The sequence below is a fragment of the Cornus florida genome, unplaced genomic scaffold (assembly GCF_030987335.1).
Source record: "Cornus florida cultivar Cherokee Brave unplaced genomic scaffold, ASM3098733v1 CherokeeBrave_3.0.0_Hap2_Chr02, whole genome shotgun sequence".
Lineage (NCBI taxonomy): Eukaryota > Viridiplantae > Streptophyta > Magnoliopsida > Cornales > Cornaceae > Cornus > Cornus florida.
This window is the reverse complement of record NW_026775572.1, coordinates 87,495,316-87,513,705: the sequence shown is the minus strand read 5'-3', so window position 1 is coordinate 87,513,705 and position 18,390 is coordinate 87,495,316.

The following is an 18,390-nucleotide window of genomic DNA, read 5'->3' as shown; positions in this document are numbered from 1 at the left end:
TTCATTCCACCTAACGTCTATGTCAAATGTGAGACTCAAGGAGCATCCTAGCTACCTAAGATCATTCTAGCTTCAATCACCTTATTCGTGCAATCTTAGCAACATAGGGTCATGCTTACACAAAGCAAAAACATATGCTTTCACAAAGCAACAACATATAGATTCTCAAGGTAATTCACTTGAAGTCTAAAATGCAACATCAACTAAATATAACAATTTAGCATAATTAGAATATCTAATACGTTCTCTAGGTTATCAACTAGAAATCTAAAAGTGCGTAATCAACTAAATATAGCAATTTAGTATAAATGTACATAACAACATCAAAATGATTCACAAAAATCATAAAACATAGATGTACTTAACAACATCAGAATGATTCATTAAAATCATAAACATGGATGTACTTAACAACATCAAAATCGCCAATAACCAAAACCACAAGTTACAATATAAACATGATTGTTAACTTGGAATTGAATGCGAAAACAAATAGTGGAAGACTTGGATATCTAAGCTCGGAATTCTGCCCAGACCTCAATGGTTATTCCGGGCACTAACCCGCAGGGAAGACCACCCTAAGTGCGCACTATCTCGATGACTTAGAGGACTCACGTCCCCGTACTAGAGCCAAACCCTAGCCATCTTCACTCAACAATGTTTCAAGATTCGAAAATTAAACCAAATAAGTTCACAACTTATACATAACTTATATAATGCATGAAAACACCTTCCATGCACAAGTAGGCTGAAACCACACAATCCATGCCTTAGAGTTTCAATTCTAAAATGACATACATAATGTCAATTACAAAGTGTGCAATTCACTACACATGGCATCAATATATTCGATAAAGAAAACATGTTCTCATGAATATAAATATAATAACAAATTTGTCCAATGCTCAAAACACAACAAAGTGAATACATAACAAGTTCAAGTCCATGATTTGAATATAGAAACAACTTCTAAAATACCAATAGATCCATGGAGCCATTAGATAGAATTTAATTAAACAAAATAATTAAATTCTCTAGATTTCAAATCTATTCCAAATAACCTCAACTTAATCTATGTTAAATAACATAGCATGCTCATTACATATATCAAGTCAAAAGTACAAAATGAGCAAGATACCTTCATATATAATTTAATTAATTCAATTTTAATTCAATCTCTATATTTCAAAAGTTATTCAAATGATCCCAAATTAATATATAACAAGCACCAAATCATGGTCATACCATATCTCAAATCTAAAATGGGATACAAGCAAAACACAATTTACTAGAATTTAAATCAAATTAAATCCATTTAATCTCTAGATTTGAAAACTCATCTAAATCATCTCAAATTAACATATGTCAAAGATCAACTCATGGCCATGCCATTTACCAAGTCTAAAATGATTTATATGCAAGATATGATAAATCACTAATTTATCAAATTAGCAAAAGATATGCATACAACTTATAAAAGCATCAATAGCATGCAAGATAACAAAAAAAATACAACCCTAAAACATCTCCTACCTCACTAGAGAAGTGTCTTTCTAGAATCCAAGGCAAATCAACCCAAAATGGCAAACCTTTCTAGGGTTATGAAGAGAAAGATGAGGGGAACAAAATGTATTCCCAAGTTCAAGCTTGGAAATCAATGGAAGGCTCTCAAAAATTAAGGTCAAAGCTTAAGGCTTTAAGCTCCATCCATGGAGGCTAAGGTTTTCTTTACAAGAAAGGGAGGAAATGAAAAATGATCAAGATTAAATGTGAGTGGAGGGGATAGAGATCATCCACTCATTATGTGCTCTTACACTACCTCTCACACACACACAATGCAAGATCAAATTGTGAGCATACACTTGTCACAAATCCAAGGCTCCATCCTAGGCTAAATCTCAAGCCTACACTTGTCAACCATCTAAGCCAACAAGTGCACCAATCCTAGGCCAACAAGTGGTTTAATCTCCACCCTCCACATGTCCTTATCCAAGGCCTCAAAGTGTTTCCACACACATGTCAACAAGTGGACCAATGAGAGTGTAACACTTGTCACACTTTCCGGAAATTGCAAAAAAATCCTTTTTGAAAATATCTTCCAAATAAAATTGCAAAACGGTCCCTAAGACGAAAAATAATTACTTTACAGTAATTACACAAAAACCCCTAAAGTTAAGAAAATTACATAAAGGTCGTGCATCTATACCCTTTATAAGAAAAGTAAGCACTTAGCATGCTTTTCTACAAAAGTGAAAATACACATAGCATGGAATTTAAATATCGAGGATGCATGCAAAAATCGGAATCAAATCCGAACACAAAAAGTGAAGTTATGCTAAAAAGTGACAACCGAGAAAAAAATGAAATGTAAATAGTGTTACAAAGTGAAAATGTGAAAATGACTCGGTCCTCAAAGGAAGTCATCAATCCATGGAAAAGAGTCTCAGAAACCATTCCCGAGTGCTCAAGATGACACTAAGTGACGAGAAACCGAACTCAGAAAGGAAAAGATCAATGGAAAAAAAATATCCGTGAAAATCTGAGAAAACGAAAGGAAAGAAAATGACTAGGTCATTACAACCTTCCCACCTTAAAAGGATTTCGTCCCCGAAATCCAGCCCCAACCAACAAAAGGCGAAATCAGGAAAACTACAGAATACATCTCCGAGTATCCCACATAACACGCTACACCAGCGACCTCAAAGTTGGAACCCCACAACCCAGTGTCATTTGCACCCACGTGCTCATGACAAGACAACCTCTCAAAAGGAAAATGACCACGCGGCCATACAACAAGTCAGAACTCACACACAGAACCCAAAGTCAGACAAAAGAACGGAAAACAACAACCGTAAGCGTCCCTCCTGACAACTATCAAAAGGATCCAAAACACATCCACCAAAAAGGACTCCAAAATAATCACGTATTAAATCAGGGTACAGAACAAACACAACGTGGCAGTACGAATAGTGACCAAAACCCGCCCACGACACACTCAAATATATGGTAGCAATGATAGTACCTAGTACCCGCCCACACTTACTCGTTAGTAAGGTAGCATCGATGGCAACTAGTACTCGCCCACAACACACAACTTTCTACGGTAGCATGACAGTATAAGGCACTAGTTCATAACCTACCCGCCACTAGGTCTACCCATGAAACCTCTCGATACCAATGACATCAATGTCAAAAATGATCATTACCAAAAGCACTATGGGGACCAATATTTTGTGAGAGTTGAGATATGGTCCAAAGATGTCTGGCCGGACCATCCTGGCCAATCCCAAAACTCTGACAACAATGCTATAGGTACCGCTATGCTTAAAGCCCTAAATCCTCAATATAGCAAAACCAACATCTCCAATGTCTCAAAATACCCCTATTAACAACATTAATCAGGAATCCAAAACCTGACAAGCAAATTAACGCCTACAGAAATCAAAACGAACCTCACGATAAGACATTTCATCGAAAATCCTTCATATCTCCCTGAAACAGATCAACTACAAGACTACACCGTAATCAAACATCAGATCCGCATTCCTATCGTGGATAACTAAATCCTCAAAATACAAGTCCACTAAGTGGCACATACATCAAAATCCTGACAACTAAGGTCACAAAACAAATCTCTCAAAACCGTGTTTAGCAACACCAAGCTAAATCAAAATTCCTCAATTTTAATCCATAAACAATCACCGGAACAACAATTCCTCAAAAGCACGCCTAGTGATACTAGGACGAGAAAACTCCATAAACAAACCGTATCCAACAACGATCTTTCAAAACTTTTCCTAACAGTCAACCACATCAAGGTCTCCAAAACTGAAACAAGTCTCCAAAAGATATCCTCAAAAGAGCATCGAGGTCACCTCACAATCAAATAAATCCTTAATGATATGGACACAAGTCCCAAAAAAAAAAAAAAATGATCTCACACCAATCCACTCACTCTGAGCACCACAACCCGTCAACAACCACGGTAAAAACTCCCCAAGGGAAGACATGAAAGAAAGGGAACCACCAGTCCTAAGAAGGACAACACCACGACTCCATCTCTGAAATGAAAGACAGCAAGGTCAAAGACTTCACCCCCTACATGGAAGTAAGTTGACCAAAATCCATCAAATCCTCACCAAGGACTCAAGACAACGATAGTGATCCTTACGGACCAACCAACCCCAAAGCTGTGCACACTACAACGAAGAGAAGAGACTCACTCCTTGTGAAGTCCCTAACACGAACCAACACAAAACCCTTGTGGAAACCCGTATACACACTACGTGCGACTGAGGGAAACGAATGGGGAAAACCCAACCTGGAAGTTATGCATATGACAAGGAAATGCAACTACCAAGAAATAAATCTACTCACATAGATAAAAATCAAAGGTACATGCAACACGTCTCCAAGTAAGCACAGAAGCATGTCACTAAAGCGCAATAGCAACATGGCATCTTTAAGCATATAAAGAAGGCATGCTAATGCCACACAATAAGAAGGGAAATGTGAATACACTTCCACCTACTTATGCATCACAACATCACAAATCAGACTACTAACACGGTAGTAAGCGAAACTACAGAAAATAAAATGATGCAACAATGAACCCTATGGACATCGTATCCTAGAGTGTCTAAGAAAAAAGAAAGACCAGTCCTAGTCATAACTGTCTCCAAAAACCAATGCGACAACAACATGTCTCAAAACAAACGTGAGCCTTTACCACAATGGTAAGACTCCAACAATCCAACTCTGAATCTAAAGGTGATACTATAAATGACACTGACAATGCAATGCTCTCACCAACCCAAAACATTGATCAATCGACTCGATCCCAAAAACATCATCACACAAAGAGAACTCAAATAAAATGGCTACTTTAGCCATACAATCGAACAATAAAATCGATCTCCAAAGTCATCACCAAAACGACTATCAATCACCGTCTCAACACCAGATGCTCAAAACAAAACTCACATCATCACCAACCAAAAGGACAATGCCTATCACAACAAAACCAACATTGATTCCATCCGAAGTGCACTTGTAGCTAGCCAGTACGGTAGCATGACAGTGCCATGCACCAGCCCACAACGTACCCGCCCATGAAAATTGCAATCTCAGAGGAACCTTCCAAAATAACTAAGGATCCTAAGAGGTCCATAACCTCATCATGGCCCAAAACCAACAATTCCAGCACTACAGCAACGCCAAATGACTCACCTCACGAGAGCCTAAATAAAAGGTGTCTCACCACCTACCTCAAACCAATGCTAGGTTGACAACAACCTATACTACCATAAAACCATGTGGACAATCACCAACAACCTCAAGGAAGAATGCCATAATGAAACCAATTTCACCAACCATCGTACTAAGTGAAAACTCTCCAAACGACTCAATCTCAACTCAAACATCCAATGACTAATCCCAAGTTCTGCCAAATATGCAACACAACAATGCATATACAATTCTAATCTAGCACACATCACATGTCATGCTCTTTACATTATAATAAAATTATACTTAAACAAACGGCATACTACATATACCACATAAGCACATGAGCACATAAACATGTTATCAACCAAAATATGTTATCACAAAAAATATAAATACATAGAGCATGGCAACATAAGCATGATATGCACCCAAAACCCATCGTCCAAGGTATTCAAACCTAGGAGCACTGATACCACCTGTGACGACCCTAGATTTTTCAACCCAGTGTGTCCTGTGATGACCCAAAACGGATCCAAAATACGGAAGCAAAAGCTAGAACAATGGTCTCTAGAGATACAACACTCTTCTAAGACACCAATGTGACCCTCAATGAGCTCACGAAACCCAAAGGAAGAAAATGCGGAAGCAACGTTTCAAAAACGGAAAATAATGAACCTAGGGGAAAAATGGCCATTCCACACTGAAATGGGTGCCACCGTGCACACCATTGGAAAGACAACAAAAAATTAATAAAGATAGACTCAAGAATCACTTTATTCGGAGTCCGGACGGTAAAGATATCAAGTTCTGAAGTCGAAGGAAGGGAAACCCTATCCCGGTTCGAACCAAAAACAGACACTACCTTACTAAAAGTTGAATATCTTAAGATACAAAAAGAATCTTAAGCTCTAATAAGTACCATTGGAAAGCTTATTTTGACGCGATCAATTTAGACTCAAGAACGGACCAATTCGGAGTTAAAACGAAGAAGATATAATGATTTGAAGTCGGAGGTGCACTGTTGAACCACCCATGAATAGTACCTCGAGCGCTCGACCAAGAACTTCGACCGCTCAAAAATTGCCCAAAGAGTTCTCCCCGAAGTTAGAGCGCTCGAACTCCCTCTTTACAGCGCTCGAACTACTGTAAGCGGCGTCTGAAATGCCAACTTGAAATGCAATTTTGAGGACTTTCTAGGCCTTTTTGAGAAAAACACAAAGAAGAAACTACCCTCAAAATCATGTTTTCTAGCCAACCATGCCAAAAGAAAACTTTATTTTTCAAGTGAAAACCCCAAAATGCCCTTATGCTCAGTTTAGGCTCAAAACGGCAAAAATGTGAATTTGCACCAAACATACATTTGAACCCAAATGCATTTCAAGGCTGACAAGAATATGCACGCAAACATAATAAGTGATTTTAAGCATGCGGGAATGGTCCGTGGGTTCCAGAAATGACCGATGCAAAATCCGTCCCCCCGACGGCCAAAAAGGCAAAAATGAATATGAAATAGAAATTTTGAAAACCAAAATTAACAAATGATTGGAAATTACCATTTGGCCCTTGGCCACACTTCATGCATGATTAATGGGATCCTACGGAAGAATCAAAACGGGATTCCCACACCCAATGCAAACATAGTGAGACAAAACTTAACATTTTTTCAATATTTTCATAATATTTCATGAAATCAAAACTACATAGAATACAAATACATGTCATTGACCTCCGGCCTCATCTCATGCATGTCAAATACATTGTAAGGAGTGTACTCATGTACACACTACATGTTTAAATTCAAATATACATATTTTGACATATAAGGCTACAAATGGCTTTTCAAGCCAACCTTTACAAGAAATGAAAATCTTCAAGTCCACCAATCATCCAAGCATGACGAGAATCGCAACCTTGGTCCTTGTACCTGAAATATGCCCCAGTATCGTAGGGGTGAGTAACATAAAGCTACTCGTAGGAAATGAGCATGCATCAACCTACGTTTTACAAGTTTGCATGATTTAATTATTGTGGTTCATTCCACCTAACGTCTATGTCAAAGGTGAGAATCAAGGAGCATCCTAGCTACCTAAGATCATTTCTAGCTTCAATCAACTCATTCATGCAATCTTAGCAACATAGGGTCATGCTTACACAAAGCAACAACATATGAGCATGCTTTCACAAAGAAACAACATATAGATTCTCAAGGTAATCAACTTGAAGTCTAAAATGCAACATCGACTAAATATAATAATTTAGCATAATTAGAATATCTAATACCACACATCAAGACATAGGTTCTCTAGGTTATCAACTAGAAATCTAAAAGTGTGTAATCAACTAAATATAGCAATTTAGTATAGATGTACTTAACAGCATTGAAATGATTCACAAAAATAAAAAAAACATAGATGTACTTAACAACATCTGAATGATTCATTAAAATTATAAATATGGATGTACTTAACAACATCAAAATCGCCAATAACCAAAACCACAAGTTACAATATAAACATGATTGTTAACTTGGAATTGAATGCGAAAACAAAAAATGGAAGACTTGGACATCTAAGCACGGAATTCTGCCGAAACCTCAATGGTTATTCCGGGCACTAACCCACAGGGAAGACCACCCTAAGTGCGCACTATCTCGATGACTTAGAGGACTCACGTCCCCGTACTAGAGCCAAACCCTAACCATCTCAACTCAACAATGTTCCAAGATTCGAAAATTAAACCAAATAAGTTCACAACTTATACATAACTTATATAATGCATGAAAACACCTTCTATGCACAAGTAGGCTGAAACCACACAATCCATGCCTTAGAGTTTCAATTCTAAAATGACATACATAATGTCAATTACAAAGTGTGCAATTCACTACACATGGCATCAATATATTCCATAAAGAAAGCATGTTCTCATGAATATAAATATAACAACAAATTTGTCCAATGCTCAAAACACAACAAAGTGAATACATAACAAGTTCAAGTCCATGATTTGAATATAGAAACAACTTCTAAAATACCAATAGATCCATGGAGCCAATAGATAGAATTTAATTAAACAAAATAATTAAATTCTCTAGATTTGAAATCTATTCCAAATAACCTCAACTTAATCTATGTTAAACAACATAGCATGCTTATTACATATATCAAGTCAAAAGTACAAAATGAGCAAGATACCTTCATACAGAATTTAATTAATTCAATTTTAATTCAATCTCTAGATTTCAAAAGTTATTCAAATGGTCCCAAATTAATATATAACAAACACCAAATCATGGTCATACCATATCTCAAATCTAAAATGGGATACAAGCAAAACACAATTTACTAGAATTAACATATGTCAAAGATCAACTCATCTAAATCATCTCAAATTAACATATGTCAAAGATCAACTCATGGCCATGCCATTTACCAAGTCTAAAATGATTTATATGCAAGATATGATAAATCACTAATTTATCAAATTAGCAAAAGACATGCATACAACTTATAAAAGCATCAATAGCATGCAAGATAACAAAAAAAATACAACCCTAAAACATCCCTTACCTCACTAGAGAATTGTCTCTCTAGAATCCAAGGCAAATCAACACAAAATAGCAAACCCTTCTAGGGTTATGAAGAGGAAGATGAGGCGAACAAAATCTATTCCCAAGTTCAAGCTTGGAAATTAATGGAAGGCTCTCAAAAATCAAGGTTAAAGCTTAAGGCTTTAGACTCCATCCATGGAGGCTAAGGTTTTCTTTACAAGAGAGGGAGGAAATGAAAAATGATCAAGATGAAATGTGAGTGGAGGGGATAGAGATCCTCCACTCACTATGTGTTCTTACACTACCTCTCACACACACACAATGCAAGATCAAATTGTGAGCATACACTTGTCACAAATCCAAGGCTCCATCATAGGCTAAATCTCAAGCCTACACTTGTCAACCATCCAAGCCAAAAAGTGCACCAATCCTAGGCCAACAAGTGGTTAAATCTCCACCCTCCACATGCCCTCATCCAAGGCCTCAAAGTGTTTCCACACACATGTCAACAAGTGGACCAATGATAGTGTGACACTTGTCACACTTTCCGGAAATTGCAAAAAAATCCTTTTTGAAAATATCTTCCAAATTAAATTACAAAATGGTCCCTAAGACGAAAAATAATTACTTTACTGTAATTACACAAAAACCCCTAATGTTAAGAAAATTACAAAAAGGTCATGCATCTATACCCTTTATAAGAAAAGTAAGCACTTAGCATGCTTTTCTACAAAAGTGAAAATACACATAGCATGGAATTTAAATATCGTTGATGCATGCAAAAATCGGAATCAAATCCGAACACAAAAAGTGAGGTTATGCTAAAAAGTGACAACTGAGTAAAAGACAAAATGTGAATAGTGTCACAAAGTGAAAATGTGAAAATGACTCGGTCCTCAAAGGAAGTCGTCAATCCACGGAAAAGAGTCTTAGAAACCATTCCCGAGTACTCAAGATGACACTAAGTGACGAAAAACCAAACTCAGAAAGGAAAAGATCAACGAAAAAAAAATATCTGTGAAAATCCGAGAAAAGGAAAGGAAAGAAAATGACCGGGTCATTACAATTAAGATATAGAAAGCATGCTTAGGACTAACTCTAGCCCAAGAGAATGTCTAGCCACTCATGGTGATGATGCTCCAACCCTCACGGGCTAACTCTATGGTTGAAATCTGCTCCTTGTTGATGAAGAGTCTCCAATGGTGTCTCTAGCCTCCTCCTCCTCTAAGCTTCCTCTCCAAAAGATGATATGAAAGTAAAGTTCTTTCCCCTTGAAAAGGTAATCCTTATCCTTATATAGGTAGGTGAAAATGACACCCAAAAGGAGCTGGGGTCATGCACACAATATTCCCAAATGATTGGATAAATGACAACTTTCAATGAGATGGAATTTTAACTTTTTCGCACTAGAGGAAGTTCGAAAGATCGAACCTTGGTCTTGGATCGATCGAACTGGCTGAGATCTATCGAACTTAGGCTGGATCGATCCAACTGGCTGAGCTTTTTGGAAAAAGGCAAATCTGAGATATTTGTGGGAGATATTTATGGGAAAAGGATAAAAGTGGTTAGTGGGTGGTACAACTGTGGATAGGATCAATCATTTGAATAATGACAAAAGTGTTCGATCGATCGAAGGTTGGTGTTGGATCGATCAAACTTTTGAAACTTTATACTTTTGGGTTAAGGCTTGGATCTATCTTGAAGTGCTGAGATCGATCGGTGTTCGATCAATCGAACCTTGAACTTGGATCGATCGAACTTTGCTGTTTTCCACCTTTGACTTCATTTGCTTCTTTCTTTCTCCACTTTGCTCCTTTCTTCGTTCAATCTCAGAATTGCTTCAATTAAGCTCTTATATGGCTAAGTTAGCTTATTTTCGGGATAAGTGCCTGAAAATGGAAATAATACGAAATCAATCTATAACGGTAAAGTAAAATAGATAAAGGTACTAGAATGCCTAAGCTTAAGGGGTTTAAATACGCACTTTTCAGTGCTCATCACACAATTCTGAGATTGAATGAAGGAAGGAGCAAAGTGGAGAAAGAAAGAAACAAATGAAGTCAAAGGTGGAAAGTAACAAAGTTCGATCGATCTAAGTTCAAGGTTCGATCGATCAAACACCGATCGATCTCAGCACTTCAAGATAGATCCAAGCCTTGACCCAAAAGCATAAAGTTCCAAAAGTTCGATCGATCCAACACCAACCTTCGATTGATCGAACACTTTTGTCCTTATTCAAATGATTGATCCTATTCACAGCTGTACCACCCACTAACCACTTTTGTCCTTTTCCCATAAATATCTCCCACAAATATCTCGGATTTGTCTTTTTCCAAAAAGCTCAGCCAGTTGGATCGATCCAGCCTAAGTTCGATAGATCTCAGCCAGTTCGATTAATCCAAGACCAAGGTTCAATCGATCGAACTTCCTCCAATGCGAAAAAGTTAAAATTCCATCTTATTGAAAGTTGTCCTTTATTCAATCATTAGGGAATATTGTGTGCACAACCCCAGCTCATTTTGGGTGTCATTTTGACCTACCTATATAAGGATAAGGATTACTTTTTCAAGGGGGAGAACTTTACTTTCATCTCATCTCTTGGAGAGGAAGCTTAGATAAGGAGGATGCTAGAGACACCATTGGAGACTCTTCATCAACAAGGAGCAGATTTCAACCATGGAGTTAGCCCTTGAGGGTTGAAGCATCATCACCATGAGTGACTAGACATCCTCTTGGGGCTAGAGTTACCCCCAAACATGCTTTCTATATCTTAATCTTATGTATTATTGAGGGATTAGTGTTGTAATTGATGTTTTGACGGTTTGATATATATAGATCTTGTTTATTCAATGATTTATGTAGTTTAATGCTTCCAATTGGTCATTTCATTCTATCCATATGACTATGTATGCTAAAATAGATGTTCATGTGTTTATCTCTAGATTTTATGCTATTGATGCATGTCTAAGTGTATTGATGCTATAGATTTAGAGATCGTCAAAACATTGTGCTTAAAAGAATGCTTTTGTGATTCTCTTAATGGTTCATGCTTACCTCTTGATGGATTGTGTCTCTCCCCTAGTTTATTTTCATGCTAGTAGTGTAGATGTAGTGTAGTTGTAGTGTAGTGTTAAATGAGAGGACAATCTATGCTTGTTGTTTGATGATCCAAGCTTGTGAATGCAATTAGCATATGTCTCTATCCTTGTGTTGTATTTAGATTGTGAGCTTAATGAAAGGATTAATAACTTGTTTTAATTTATTGTGCCTTTCACATGTTGTTTAGACAATATATGCTTCATAGCTTAAATATATTGTGTCTTTCACATGATGTTTAGACAATACATGCTTAACTAGTCATCTTTGCTTATTGAATCAACCAAATAAACACACACCAATATTGCAACCCACTATTTGCCCTCATTAATCACTTGTCAATGATATAGAAATGCATTGCTTGGTGGTGATCTCTAAACCTCAAGATCTCTCTCTCCCTTATTTACTCTATTTAGCATTACATTCTTACTTAATTTAATTTAGTAGCTCTCTAGCTTAAACAACCAACCAATCAATTGTTTGATCACTAGACCTACTAACCCTAATAGCGATTCCACAATCAACTCCGACTCCAATCCCTTGGGACGATTCCTACTCGCCCTAGCTATATTTGTAGTGAAAAGTAGTAGTGGTTTTTACAAATGTAAAACTTAGCCCTTGCCTAAATTGCACGCTTCTCCAAGCTTGTGGTCACCGCGACCTACAATATAAAGGACCAACAAGTTTTTGGCGCCGTTACCAAAATTTGACGACGGCCATTCTTTATACACCAAATTGATGTAATGAATGTGTGGTTCAAGAAAAGCCTTTTTGGTCAAGTTTAAATTTATAAAAACCACTACCAATACTACTACTAACGTAGCAAGAGTGAGTAGGGATCGTCCCAAGAGATTATACGTGTTGGAATTTAACTTTGACTCTAATGTATCACAAGATTGCAAAGAGAGAGATTTATTTGATTAAACTAAGGTGCAATGAAATTAAAATGCAAGTAAAGTAAACTAGTTAAAGATAGGGATTTAAGAGATATGAAGAGAGGTCTTAGGGTGTTGGAATCACCACTAAGCTCATGTAATTAACCACTTGCTTTCCATTAATGGGGAATACATTGTTGTGAACAAAATGCGACTACCAATTGCAATATTAAGCATGGACCATCTAATTTATGTATGAATTGTCTACCTAAACTAAGTGTAGCACAACCCATCAATTTTAAGCATGACCCATCTAAGTAGCAACAATTGTAGCACACATCAATCTAGAGAATCATGGAATTTGCAAAATTAAGCATGGACCATCTAATTTATGTATGAATTGTCTGCCTAAACTAAGTGTAGCACAACCCATTAATTTTAAGCATGACCCATCTAAGTAGCAACAATTGTAGCACACATCAATCTAGAGAATCATGGAATTTGCAATAATAAGCCATGGAATATCTAAGCAAGCATAGATTGTCTACCTACCTACAAGCATTAATTAAATTGAAGAACAACCCATCAAGCATAAGTATAAACCATTAAATTAATTGACAAACCCATTCAATAAAAACCCATGCTTACCCATCACTAGATTTTCAATCAACCAGACATAGACATGCAATTAATATAGAAAAACTAGTGTAGAGATTAATTCCCTAAATAATCACACATAAGACAACATGTAATTAAAATTGAGAATCAATAGAAAGAATTAATCCATATGAATCATGTAAGAAATAATTCCTAATTTAATCACACATAGACATGTAAATAAACTAAAGAATTAATAGGAAGAATTAAACCATAGAAATCATAGAAATATACCAAGATTCATTAAATTCACAAGGCTAGAGCACTAATCACAACAATATATATATAAATCCCCAAAAATAGAAATACAAGGGTTTAGATTACACAAGACTTAGGGCTCATCCAAGCCCTAAGTGTAGATCTAGCCAATCATAGAGGAGGTAGATGTGGTCATGGAATCAAGCTCAAAATATGGCTCCATCTTCTTCTTCCTCTTCTTTTTCTTCTTCTTTGAAGCTCTAGAGATGGAGAGAAAGAGTGGTCTAGAGATAGATCTTGAGATGTGCCTCCACTTCCCTCTTTTCTTCTAACCCTAATCTCTAACTTTGCTAAAGAGAGAAATAAAAATTACAATGTAAAAATAAAATGATAAAAAGCTTATTTACAAATGGGTCTCTTCCCTTTATATAAAAGGTCCTTTTCTTAGTCACTAAGTCAGGAATATATCCTCAGAAATATCTAATCCCGTACTATGTGAAAGGTGAAGGCGGAATGGGTGATTTAATGTCATTGTTTAGCATAGGAGTCATCATTTGGGAGTGACGGGTTCTTGATAGAATGGGACGCGGTGTCCAACGTGCGGTGATGGTTTCTCGTGTTAGTGTGTCGTGAGTGTTGGTGTTCCTATCTTATTGGTTTTGGTTTTGGCTAGCTTGGGTATCGTGGTGTATCGTATGCGAGGTCTCGGTATGATAGTGTATGACGGTTCGTTAGTGGCGAGGTCGCTTAGAATTGAGGTTGTGGTCCCATATGTGTTTTCAGTTGGTCTTTCTCCTTGTGTGTAAGGAGTTCATTTCATCTCAGGTGAGATTTGGTGTCCATGGTTAGACGATTGGTGAGTAGTGCGTGACAGGGTGGTAGGTGCATTCAGGTAGGAGTTGTCAGTCTCTGGCGAGTGCAGAATTCATTACCCTTCTATTTGTTCTAGTTCTGATAGGGATGTCATTTGTCGTGTGTCTTATTCTCTATCTAGGAATTATATAGGACCGCAGATGGGCTGATCCGTGTGTGGTTTGTTATGTTGTTAGAGTTCACCGGTAAGGTTTGGTTGTATAGGTCGACTCACTCCCACGGAGGGAGGTGGAATCTTTGGTTTTTATAGTGTTTGTTTTGGGAGTGGTCTTGATCGGTGGAATGTAAGGCACGGGTTACCGAATAGGAATTGTGTTTCCGGTGTTTGGTGCTAGCGATGATAGCTAGGGGATGTGTTGTGAACAGCAGTCAGAGGATGATTAGGTGATGTGATGTGAGTTATGTACTTGGAAGTTTTGTAAGCATTTGATTCTAGCAGTGTCTTGAAGATAAGTGTTGGTATTGTTTGAGTGTTAAGTAACTAGAAAGTGAATGTGGGATTCCATCGAGGAATAATGGGGATGATTGACTTGGGTTTTAAGGTCTCAGGCATGAGATGGTCGTATTGTGTGTATTGAGGAAGTAAGAATTGAATTGAGTAATGTTATGACTTGTTTACCTGGTGTGGGTGTTATGAGGAAATTAGAGATCTTTTGTGCTAGTCGATGATTATGGTATTTAGTGTCGTATTATTTTTAGCTTGTTATGATTGTGTGATTAAGGCATGATAGAGATTCTTTGAGCTGGTATGTGACTGTATAGTTGTTGAGGTTACGTAGAGCGATGGATTGATAGTGAGTGGATCTCATTGTTGTTTTGTGGACTGTGTGAGATGGTGTTTGAGGTTTGGACCTAAGGACAGGAATAACGTCTGTGCTGATACAAGATTGAGGATGAAAATGGCCTGGCCAACCATTTCTCCTGAATCAATCCCCTTTTAGCACGATGTCGAGTCAAAGGTCAATGATTATTTCGAGTTGTCACAAATAATGAAAGGATGGTATTGGACGTGTGTTGGTGTGACAGGGTGGATTTTGATGGTTTGTCTCGGGTGACAAGGTGTGCTACGTAGGACTAAGTGTCCGATAACGGGTTTGTGGTACAATCATTGATTATTGAGGATCTCATTTTGAGAATTTAAGTCCAGGATATAGGATAGTACGTTTTGTTTTTTTGGTGACCCATGATTATTAAGTCATTGGAAAATATGTTTTTTTGTCTTCTTGAAGTTGTCTAGTACAATGATTGTCGTATGATGTGGTTGGTGGTCGCTTGTACTAATATGTGATGGTGTAGCTGTGTGTTAGATGGCGAGTATTGGTTTGACAGGGACATGTGGATTTGAGTTTGAGCTTGATTGTAAGATGGACGAGGTTCCTCGCTTGAGGTCTAGTGTGTCCTTTAAAGGACGAGTTGAGATAGGATAATGTCATGCTCAGGGGTCTTGTGGCCATTTTTCTTTCGGGCTTTGGAGCCTCTCGTGGCAGAGTTGAGTGGACTGATGTCCGTTTTGAGTTGAGTATTGTGTAGAGCATATCAGTTGGTTTTGTGTTGCAAAGTTGTGAGAAATGAGTACCCTTATAGGGTGGTGAGCATTGGGTTTCAATGGCAGTGGTTTCTAATTGCCTGGTTACGTATGGTGTCTAAGGCAATAATGTTGGTGAGTTTATGGTTTGTGAGGTTTCATAGAAAGGTGTGCCGCTGTGAGCTTCCTTCTTTAAGGAAGGTAGATTTCGAGGACAAAATCTCTTTAAGGAGGATAGATTGTAATATTACCAATTATATATATATGTTTGATGTATTATTTGTTGCCGCGGGACCCACCACCATCACTTGCCATCACAAAAGGCCATTTTGACTAAAAACACAGACACACTTTCTCTCTCTCGGCTGGAACTCACTCTCTCCCATAAGCTTCATCTCTTTCTGTTTCTCTTTCTTTCTTTTTCTTTTCTTCACAACTTTAAATTTCAATTTCTCTCTCATCTTTTGGAGATTTTTAGTGCCGTTTGCTGCAAATCGAAAAGCTCGGCGAGATCGTCAAGTGGGTGTAAGCAATTTCAGTTTTTGTGCATCCTAGGATTTGCAAAATTAGGGCACAAAATTGGGGGTTTTCATCATTTTGGAGGTAGGGGTCTCTAATGCATGCAATCTTTGATTTCGGTGAATTATTTCTCTATTATTTGACTCCACCATGTCTTAATTATATGATTTTGCTTGTGGTTATATGGTGTAATAATCATGCTAGTTGTATTCTTATGTGAGAAATTAGTGCTATGAATATGTTTTGATTGTAATTATATGAAGAAAAAAAAAAAAGCATGCTAAGTTTAAATTCCCTATATGCCTAGAATGTTATATGTTATGAATTTGAGTTCGATTTTTGTTGAAACATGTGAGTTAATTATTTTATTTTATTTTATTTTTTGTATGTAAGAATGATGTGTATAAAATATGTGGAAATTGATATTGACATGATATGAAAAGGCATGATGCATTGATATGTGGCATTGGGCAGAAAATGGGAAATTTGATATGAAAAGGAAAGAAATGGTTTTTGGGGAAATGATTTTTTTTATGAAAGGTTTTGCAAAAAAACCTGGCCGTCTAGGAGTTGCCTAGGGACCGCGGCGTTAGTGTAGCCTAGAGGGAACTGGGGAAATTTTCCTAACGTGGTTGAGTTACCTGGGCCCCAAATGATGCCATGGAGTTGTCATGGGTCAAGAACAGTTATCCAATCCTCTTCTCGTGCTGCCATGGAGTTGCCATAGGATGGGTCACACTAACGGTTTGGAAATGATGACGAAAAAGGTTTTGAAAATGGGGAGCGACATTGCATGACATTGCATTCCATAGCATGAGATGGTTTGTTTATGACTTGGATTATTGTTGTTGATGTTGTGGTTATATTTTTCCCGGGAATGGAATGATCCCGGTTCTTTTTTCTATTTTTTGTTTGGATTTATGGGGTCATAAGAGGTATGTCTTAGGCACCTCCTATTGAGCCATTATGCTTAGCGCTTTATTATTATTATTTTTCAGGACACGGAAAGAAGGTGGCGGATGATCGACCATCCACCACAAATTTAGACGGGATTTGAGGTTCATATGTTGCTATTTTTGTTTTAGAACTTTAACATTTTGTAAATGTAAATCTTAACTATTCTGTAAAACTTAATATAATTTGTATCAGGTTGTAAATTATAGATTTTTTATTTCAGCTGTATTTCATGGATTGTACATTGATGTAATTAGAATATGTTCCTTGTAAATGAGTATGGGACTAGGTAGCGGACTGGCGCTTCCATTGTTTTAAACGAATTGGAGGAACGGGACTCTTTTTAGATGTATGTTGTTGTTTTGAGAATGTTTTATATTATTTGCGTTGTGCATTGGGACATGATAGATTGGTTTAAGGCCAAGTGAGGACATTACTTTTTTTATGCAGTTCAACAGGTTGTGATAAGACCCTTTTTAGCAGAAGTCGTGCCGTATTTTTTATTATTATGACTGGTATCATTTTGGGTCATTAAATTCATTACTAAGTTCCAACTTATAATGTGGATCTTCCTCCTCTAACCTCTCAAATGCCATTTGAAGTTTGCAGCTTCTAACATTAAGAATGTGAAGTTCCACCTAGTTTGATCATCAAGGCATAAAAAAAAAATTACGAAATCGTTCATTCTCCAAAAACTTGAAAGGCAATTTATCTATTACAATCATCTTAGCAAGTGCATACCTACACAACTGTTGGTCAAATTTACAAAGATGGTTACTATTTGAAACGAATGGAGCTTTTGTTTTATGTCTTGATGGTATCGATACTTAGGACACCTAGCAAAATGTTTTTCTAACATACTAGTATCGTTTATACTCTCCTGCACATAAATTGCATTACAGTAATTGTACTCG